This window comes from Scylla paramamosain, chromosome 3, assembly GCF_035594125.1.
Source record: "Scylla paramamosain isolate STU-SP2022 chromosome 3, ASM3559412v1, whole genome shotgun sequence".
NCBI lineage: Eukaryota > Metazoa > Arthropoda > Malacostraca > Decapoda > Portunidae > Scylla > Scylla paramamosain.
Window position 1 is genome coordinate 10807501 of NC_087153.1, and position 9098 is coordinate 10816598.

General features: G+C 48.6%; 1 long non-coding RNA gene across 1 annotated transcript in view; it reads left to right on the forward strand.

Annotated features, from left to right (window-relative positions):
- Positions 1-7525, forward strand: part of LOC135090179 (uncharacterized) — a 178504-nt gene extending 170979 nt beyond the window's left edge. The window contains exons 4-5 of the long non-coding RNA XR_010261810.1: positions 6618-6807; positions 6984-7525. This is a non-coding gene — a long non-coding RNA (uncharacterized LOC135090179). The remainder of the gene's footprint in view (positions 1-6617; positions 6808-6983) is intronic.
- The last annotated feature ends 1573 nt before the right edge of the window (positions 7526-9098 follow it).

Below are 9098 nucleotides of genomic sequence, written 5' to 3' on the forward strand. Positions count from 1 at the left end.
GGCTGCAGTGGGTACGGCGCAGAATGGAGAAGCAGTTGGAGGCGCTGGCTGCCCTGCTAGCGCGACAGTCGGAGCAGAGTCAGGCTCTGCTAGCGCGACAGTCGGAGCAGAGTCAGGCTCGCGAGGAGCGTTTAACCCAGCTGCTGGAGAGAGTGGGGACACAAGCTCCCAGTCGCACCACGGCGAGCAATGAAGGCGAAACCACAGCCCGCAGCACGTCTACCCAGGGCGCGAGGTTCCCGACGTCCGCCACCATCATTCCTCACTTAACGGCGTCAGCATCTTTACGTGAGTTCAACACGTGGCGCCATAAGTTTGAAGGATACGTAACCCTCGCCAGGATAGACTGTCTCTCCCTGGCTGAGCAGAGGGCGGCACTCGCTGCTGTCCTAGACGACGAGTGGACCCGTACACTTCGCTACGGGATAAGCTTACCGAGAGACGCGGAGTTAAGAACCATCCTCGATGCAATGTGTGAGTACCTGCGAAGCCAGCGCAACATCATCATGGATAGAAGAGACTTCTACTCCCGCGTGCAAGAAACGCAAGAAGGTTTTGACGACTTTTTATGTGCTGTTAAGGAAATCGCCAATTTCTGTGACTTTTGCGACCAGTGCATAAACCATCAGCTGCGTGACAGAATTGTCGTTGGGACACGAGACGAAGTGGCTCTGAAACGCATGCTGGAAAACAAGAAACTCACCCTTGAAAACGCCCATAGATATTTGCAGAGCATCAGAGAGCGCTAACCAGTGTAGTGCAGTACTAAGGGGCGGCTCTCACTCTTCGAGCCATGGTGTGAACGCTGTCTCGAACTACAGGAAGGGCAGTTTCGGGGGCTCAAGCCCCACGGGCTGTTATCGTTGTGGCAAAGATTGTCGCAGTGACAAAAGGGGATGCCAGGCAATAGATAAAGTGTGTCGTAACTGCGGGAAAAGAGGGCATTTTGCGAGTGTATGTCAGCAGACAGTGAGGAAACGACGAGGAGCTTCGAGGAGTTCCTCAACTGTCTCTCCTCATCGCGGTGCAGGCCCGAGGCGGGGAGCCAGTGCCAGTGTATACCAGCTCTTATCAGGCGTATACACAAAGACGGTGACGGCACGACCTGCGCCCCAGGTGCTCATTACCGCCACACATCCCGCTGGAAGAGACAAGATTACGTGGACTCCTGACTCTGGGGCCGAAACGACCGTTATTGGCCTCGACACGGCAACACTCCTTGGAATCCCGCCCTCCAGCTTGGCGCCCGCTGATGGTGATGGACTTTATGCTGCCGGTAATCACCCCCTCACCTGTGTAGGAACTTTCTCGTCGCACTTGCAACTGGGCGACAGGGAAGCTGAGACTGTTGTGAGCGTGGTGAAGGAGGTGAAGGGGGCGCTGCTTAGCTGGTACGATTCCATCGCTCTCGGAATCCTCCCCGAAGATTTTCCGGCTCAAATCCGACCGCTACGCAGGGAAGAACAGCACACCGGCAACAGCTCCATCAAGTACCCGACCGCCTCGCAGCCACCTCTATCTACGCCCACAGAAGTGATCAGCTGGCCTCATTCCTACGACCCAACGCCACAGCAGCGTGCGGGGCACGCTGCTGCTGTGATCAAGGCCTTTCCCAGCGTCTTCGAAGCAAAGGAAGGTTTACGTGCAATGGCTGGTGGATCCATGGCCATCGAGTTGACAGACGACGCTCGACCCTTCGCCGTAACAGCATCTCGTACAATCCCTTACAATTGGCGTGAAGAAATTAAGAGCCAGTTGGAAGAGCTGCTTAACAAGGGAATCATCGAGAGTGTGGACTACCCTACGGCATGGTGCCACCCCATCGTGCCTGTCCCAAAAAAGACATCTGGTGTAAGGCTGTGTGTTGACCTGACACGACTCAACCGTTACGTGAAGAGGCCCGTGTATCCAGTGCGCTCACCTCATGACGCCATCGCCTCGATCGGGACCGGAGCAGTTTGGTTCACCACTCTTGATGCCAAGATGGGGTATTTTCAAGTCCCCATTAGAGAAGAAGACCAGGATTTAACCTGCTTCATAACACCTTGGGGTCGGTACAAGTTTCGGCGAGCGGTTATGGGTCTCGTCTCGTCTGGAGACGAGTATAACCGTCGAGGAGACCAAGCTCTCGGCGACATACCTAACACCATCAAGATCGTGGACGACATCCTGGCCTATGACTCCACCTACAGTGCGCACTTAGCCCATGTCATTCAGATTGTGCGGCGGTGTGACCAGCACGGCATCACTCTCAACCCACAGAAGTTTACATTCGCGGAAAGAGTGGTAGATTACTGTGGTTACTCTGTTTCTGGACAAGGCTACACGACAGACTCAAAGAAAGTTAAGGCAATCTCTGACTTCCCACGACCACAGCACATCACCGACCTACGATCATTCATGGGTCTTACAAACCAGCTTGGGAGCTTTTCTCCTGCTGTGGCTGCAGCTGCACAACCCCTCAGAGATCTCTTACGCCCGAAGAACAGTTGGTGCTGGTCTCCTAACCATGAAGAGGCGTTTGAGAAGGTGAAACAGTGTCTCGTCAGCCCACCTGTCTTGGCATACTTCGACCCATCATTACCAACGATGCTACAGACTGACGCCTCAAGGATGCACGGATTTGGATTCGTTCTCCTGCAGAAGCACAGTGACCAGTGGAAGATGGTGCAATGCGGGTCAAGATTTGTTACAGACACAGAGAGCCGCTATGCAGTAATAGAGTTGGAAATGGCTGCAATCGTCTGGGCAGTCAGGAAATGTGGCACCTACCTGAAAGGACTCCCTCACTTCGATCTAGTGCTCGACCACCGCCCGCTGATACCTCTCCTCAATAGCAAGTTGTTGGGAGAAATAGAGAACCTGCGGCTGCAGCGCATGAGGGAGAAGCTTGCTCAGTATTCTTTCACAGCAAGCTGGCAAAAGGGATCGACACACTGTGTGCCCGACGCCCTCTCACGTGCTCCAGTACAGGACCCAGTGGAGGAAGAGGATGCTGCTACTTCTGGTGACCTCGACCCTCTCCACTCAGCGGTCATCTCAGCGTTATCTGCCACCAATGAGGACGGCGTCCGCTTAGCACCACTCCAGGATCAGACTGTGGAAATGGTACGTGCCGCAGCAGCAAGAGACGGGGAGTACTGCTTGCTCAAGAACGTCATCATCGAGGGCTTCCCTGATCATTGCCACGACCTCGATCACCGCTTGCGTACGTACTGGCCGGTGCGCAGTCTGCTGGCCGTAGACGACGACCTGGTGGTTTACGGGCCGAGGCTTCTTATTCCTCACAGCCTCCGCCGAGAAACACTAGAGCGACTCCATGACAGTCATCAGGGGATGGAGCGCACCAAGCGACGGGCCCGACAAACGGTGTACTGGCCTGGTATGGACAGAGACGTTGAGAACGTCGTTTCTGGATGCTCACTATGCCGTCCACTCCTACCAAGCCAAGCCAACGAACCTCTCTGGCAGGACACGGACACACCCAGCAGGGTGTTTGAGTCAGTTTCTGCAGACTACTTCCACGCAGCAGGCCGTACATACCTCGTGTATGTAGATCGCTTGTCTGGGTGGCCTCACGTGTCTGCATGCTCACGTCCAGCATCGGCTGATCAGCTCGTTCGTGTCCTTCGGGGTGTGTTCGCCGACACGGGCGTGCCTGTTCTCCTGAGGACTGACGGTGGACCGCAGTTCACTTCTTCATCGGTACGGCGCTTCCTGGCTCGATGGGGGGTGGAGCATCGTGTATCTTCACCTCATTATCCACGCTCCAATGGTCACGCCGAGGCAGCGGTCAAGTCCGTGAAGAAGCTGATCCTCACGACCACACAGCAGGGACACCTGGACGAGGATGCGTTCGCTCGCGGGTTGCTGGAACTGCGCAACACTCCGAGGGCGGAAGGGCGATCACCAGCACAAGTCCTCTTCGGTCATCCTATGAGGTCCTGTGTCCCGGCTCATCATCGCTCATACGCTCAGCAGTGGCAGCGCGCTGCTGATGAGTGCGACGCCAAGGCAGAGCGACTGAGGAAGAAAGCGAAACTTCGCCACGACGCGTCCGCCCGTACTCTTCCTCTCCTGCACCTCGGTGGCCACGTCGACGTTCAAGATCACACGACAGGCCTCTGGGATCGCCTGGGTGTCATCGTGGCTGTTGGGCGAAGGAGAGACTACCTCATCAAGATGGGCAGCGGTCGCGTGATGTGGCGTAATAGAAGACACCTACGCCCACACAGACCTCTTGCTCCCCTTCCTGTCGAGCAGCACACCGCTCATGGCGGTGCAGCGCTTCAGCATCAGGGTCACGAGGAACACCACCATCCCGGCAGCCCGGAGCATCAGGGTAACGGGGTACACCGTGGCCGAGAGCAACCAGAGCGTCGAAGCAGCCGACAGCGTAGGGAGCCGAGACGACTGCAGGTGCGGTGGCACCGTAGCACCTACGATTAGTCGTACGTGTTCATTGTACGCTGTGTTTGTTTTGTGTATATGTACCGTGTTTTCTGTACTTCAATCATTGTAACTTTGTTTCATGTGTTACGGTAGCCATAACAAAGATAAGGAATCTTCCTTATGTCTCGGGGGAGGTGTGTGGTTGTTAGCTAGTTGTGTGAACGAGTGAATGAGCGAGACTTGTGTGAGGCATGAATACGTGTATGAGTGAACGAGCTAGGCTTCAGTCATAAGTGTTAAGTGGAAGTGCGCGGCCTGGCGCCGGGAGATCACCTACCTCCAGCCTTCTGTTCACACCTTCTGTGAATAAACACCTGCACTGTTACCTGCGTTTCCTGTGCCCCTGCTGGTCAAGAGTCGAACACAGGGGAGTGAGTGAGCGGGAGTGAGTGAGAGAAAGAGAAAGTGTGGCGTTCATTACATCAGAACATTAGTCAATTAAAGGCCATCGGAGTGGTGTAAAAAGGACTGAGTAGATTGAATACATTAAAGCTCAATGACTTCTCCTTTCAACTCTGACGAAGGAAATCATGTGGTTCTCAGGCGCCCCCACATAAAAAAACCCATTCTTTCCATCAAGCAATCAGATGAATCCCTCCTGCCAACTGACTAACCCTCCTCCTCCTCCTCCTCCTCCTCCTCCTCCTCCTCCTCCTCCTCCTCCTCCTCCTCCACCTCAATGACACTCCATTAGCCACCTGCTCCTCACTAGACTCGCTCATTCTATCCCACATCAAGAATCATATCTCAGCTCTTGATAATGAAATTCCATCAAGTTATACGTATTAAAAAGCCGCCTGCGTCACTTCTTCATTCAGTCTTTCTAGTGACCTTGTGATGCTGCGTCTCCTCTAGGTTTGTATATATAAAGTCCCTCTTGTTTACGGTAGCTATACTTGCCGTAGTACGTGATACAGTGAAAGTCAAGAGTATAACATCATCTTTTCCTATTTCATCATCTGTTGCATTGCTGATTTTCTTACTGTTCTTTTCTCCTCTGTAATTTTTATGGTCATTACAGTGGTATAAAGTTAATAGCTCTACTTTTTTTTTCATGTTTTGGGAAGACCGGTCAAGGGAAAAAAAATATTAAAATGCCTGTTTATCGTTTCGTTTCCAACCTACCTAAAAAAGAAATTAGATCTAAGAGAAACGCTAAGTTATTTTTGAGGTGTCTCGATACTTCTCCCCTGAAACAATGAACGTGTATAGGCAGGAGGAAATACAGTTTCGGAGAGTTTTAGAGCACACCAGTGAAAAGGGATGAAAGAGTGAAGGTACTGATTAAGTCTTGCATTAGTGAAGTGAACTATGCCTCCTGCCTCTTGTCCTCGTCCTTGATCTTACGAGATGGGCGTCTTTTAATCAGCAGATACATACGATATTGATGTGTACCTGTTAATCAGTGCAGGTACAAGGAATACGGATGATTGTCTTTCCGTCTGTGTGGATACAGAAGGATATCGATGGATTGTTAATCAGCGTGGGTACTGAAGGACATGGGTGGATATGGATGGTCGCCTTGTAATCAGCGTAGTAACATAGGATAGTCAATTGGGTACCTGACATTACCTTTCCTCTTCGCAATATCTTGGTTAGTACGACAGTTTCAATATTTACTGGCAATCTTTTGAAAGACTATACCCCTTTGTGATTGAAATATATTTTTTTCATGATATGAAATACCATATCCTTCTGTCATTTGAAACACTACGAACACTCCTCATCCATTTTATATGGTACAACTTTCTATCTTTTTAAATACTACACTTTTCATTCATCTTAAATACTACACCCTTCTGTCATTTGAAATACTATACCCTTCCATTTTTCTTTTTCCTCTTTCCCCTCTCGCACGCCTTCAATCTCTCCAACAGGGAGCATCAGACCACCGCAAGAATTCATTTGGACTTTTGTTTTGAAACTCTCCTCCTCTTTATGGAGTGGCATTGCGCGGGTCCTATTTCACTTTTTTCTTGGCCTTTGAACCGTCGCTGTCTGAGAAAAAAATGTAACCGCAAAAGAGAGAGAGAGAGAGAGAGAGAGAGAGAGAGAGAGAGAGAGAGAGAGAGAGAGAGAGAGAGAGTCCGATCCCAGCTAGACATGCTCACGATTAATTAATTTCGTTTTTTTCCTTCATTCATTAATGGCGTGGCGGCGACCAGTGACGCACCACAACCGCTACAAAAGTGTCCTGGACCGAACAGCGAGGACTGGTGGACACAACACGGAGGCGCCAGGCGGGGGACAGTCATGAGGCACACTCGCTATCACACAAACGCTTTTTATCTAATGCGAAACATTATGCACTTGACGTAAAAAGAAAAAAAAAATAGGAATTGAGATTTTCATATGGTAATTCAAATTTACGTTTTGATACTTTAATTGTCCAAAAAGTAGACTTATAATGAAATAGAGATTTGAAATTGAATAGTAGATAAACAAATAATACAGAAAACGAAACAATTCCCCTTTATTGATGATCTGATGGAAAACAGGCTCGACGTATTCCTAATTCTATTTATCTCCAGGACAAACATTACAGAGGCTGATGGAGTCAAGTTCGCCATTTTGAGGAGCCCTGAGTGGTATCCAGCGAAATGCCTGAACGGTGAAGCCAAGAAGCTTTTCACGTCTAAAGGCAATTCCGCGCGGGAGGAAACAAGATAAGAGACTCGGGGAGACACGGAGAGAATTAGACTCCGTGACACCTTCATTTGCGCCCCGAACGGATGGGCTGCGCCGCGACCCACCTTGCACCAAGCGGGGAGAGGAAAGAACTGACGGTGAACTCGATAACGAAGCATTTAAGATAGAGGCTGAATGAAATATAGTCTGTGAGATTAAAAAATGATGGTGCAACTACTACTACTACTACTACTACTACTACTACTACTACTACTACTACTACTACTACTACTATTAGCACTACTACTACTCCTATTCTTTTATATAAGAGGGGATCTGTCCAAAGCAACAACCAAAAAAAAAAAACAGTTCAAACGAATATTAATAATAATAATAATAACAATAATAATGATAATAATAATAATAACAACAACAACAACAACATTACACGTTAACCTCGTACAGAACTTCAGGGTGTGGCTGCCATAAGACTGTATAGGACTTTAATGATACCCAAGAGATGCAGTACTTCCCTCCTCCTCCTCCTCCTCCTCCTCCTCCTCCTCCTCCTCCTCCTCCTCCCCAGGGTGCAGTTGACACCGGCAGCCCGCCACCCTGAGGCAAAGCTGGGCCGCGTCTACTCCACTTCTAGTTATGGCAAAACTTTCACAAGTGCCTCTCTGGGAGTGTACGGCTCGAGGGTGCTCTGCCCGCAGCCTCGGGAACACTTTCTCTCTCTCTCTCTCTCTCTCTCTCTCTCTCTCTCTCTCTCTCTCTCTCTCTCTCTCTCTCTCTCTCTCTCTCTCTCTCTCTCCTCTCACTCTGAATCTAAATGAAAAGCTCTTAATTTCTTTTTTTTCGTCTTTTTTTGCCTTCTTCCCCTCCTATCTAGCACTTGTCAGGGTAGGGGTGCTTCACTTTCCCAGTTTCTCCCGAGGCGGCACGCAGCAGGAGAGAGACAAGCCTGCGGTGGCGGGAAAGACGTGTTTTCCGCCACATAAGGTCGCTTGGTAGCAGCCGAGGTAGTGGCAGCGAGAAGGTGTAGGAAGGGTGTCGAGGGTGGTGCTGGCGCGATGCTCGGATGGAGAGTGTCAATGGGGAGGAGGGAGGAGGGAAGTGATGGGGAAAAAAGGTGGTGTTGAAGGCTGGGATATAGTTATCGTACAGTATCGCCTGATTATTGTACGTTAACTGGATCAAGGATATGAGTTCGCTAGGAAAGTTATTTCATCAAGGTGTTTTATTGTTTATTTTACTTAATAGTTTGGATGTGCAATATATAATGAGATATCTTGAAAACAAATTTAAGTTCTAGTTCCCTTTTTATTCTATTTTATTTTTTTATTTTATTTTTTTTGGGGAAACAGCATTGTAACCGTTTTTTTTCTTTTCTTTTTTTCATGTGTTTGGTCTCATATGTAAAAAAATAAAAGGTTTTTCTCGATAGTATGTACTGTCATTGATGTATTTCTTGAGGAACTTTCCCATATTTCCTTTTGTGTCATCTGTGTACCGTTTCGTGTTGTGTGTATGTGTGCGTCACTTTTATTCAGAACTTTATTCAAGCGTTGCCTCAAGCGTCATGTTTTTCTTATTCTCATTCAAGCAAAATAAGAAAAGTAAAAAAAAAAAAAATACAATAAAGAACTCATATTCGATAACGGAAAAGCAGACCATGCGTACTTTTCACAATTTTCTGTCTCTGTTCATGTTACTCAAGCAAAAAAAAAAAAGTTAAAAGTTGAAAAATAAAGTTTAAAAAAAATCATATTCGATAGAAATACAGATCATACTTGATTTTTTTTTTTTTACATTTTCATCTGTCTAGAATGTGGGACACTGAATTATTGATATCCAGTCCATTCTAGATTTTCTCCTACTTTTTTTCTCAGATGTTGAATTTGAAATCGATGTTTTCCTATCATTTTTGTCCTGTCAAATCCCTCCCCCGCAGTGTTTCCTTCCACTTCTGGACAAATTGTTTCATTTACATATAGATATCAAAACTACGGGGCGAG